This window comes from Atta colombica, unplaced genomic scaffold (assembly GCF_001594045.1).
Source record: "Atta colombica isolate Treedump-2 unplaced genomic scaffold, Acol1.0 scaffold282, whole genome shotgun sequence".
Classification (NCBI taxonomy): Eukaryota; Metazoa; Arthropoda; class Insecta; order Hymenoptera; family Formicidae; genus Atta; species Atta colombica.
In genome coordinates this window covers 43,225-43,557 of record NW_017259384.1, presented here as the reverse complement: position 1 = coordinate 43,557, position 333 = coordinate 43,225, and positions in this window count along the sequence as shown.

Here is a 333-nt window from a genome sequence, read left to right as displayed (position 1 = left end):
CGTCTTACGTTAGCACGCGTATTTCAAGAGATACAAATTTGATTATAATAGAAACTTTGTAACTTGAATTGTAATAAAAATAGAAAGAAAAGACATTTTTACGATAGAAACGATCTCAATGATGAATATGTAAACTATATAAAACTGCAAAAACCTATTTATTATATCAATAATTATAAATAACGACTTGATACTCTTGATATAAACTTTCTGATTGTAAGAATAGTAAACTTTTAAACATCCAAATGTTATATTCAAGACTCATCCGAAATAAATATGTTATAACTTTAGATTCTTAGCTGCGCTTTGTGAATTTTATATCATTTTATATCA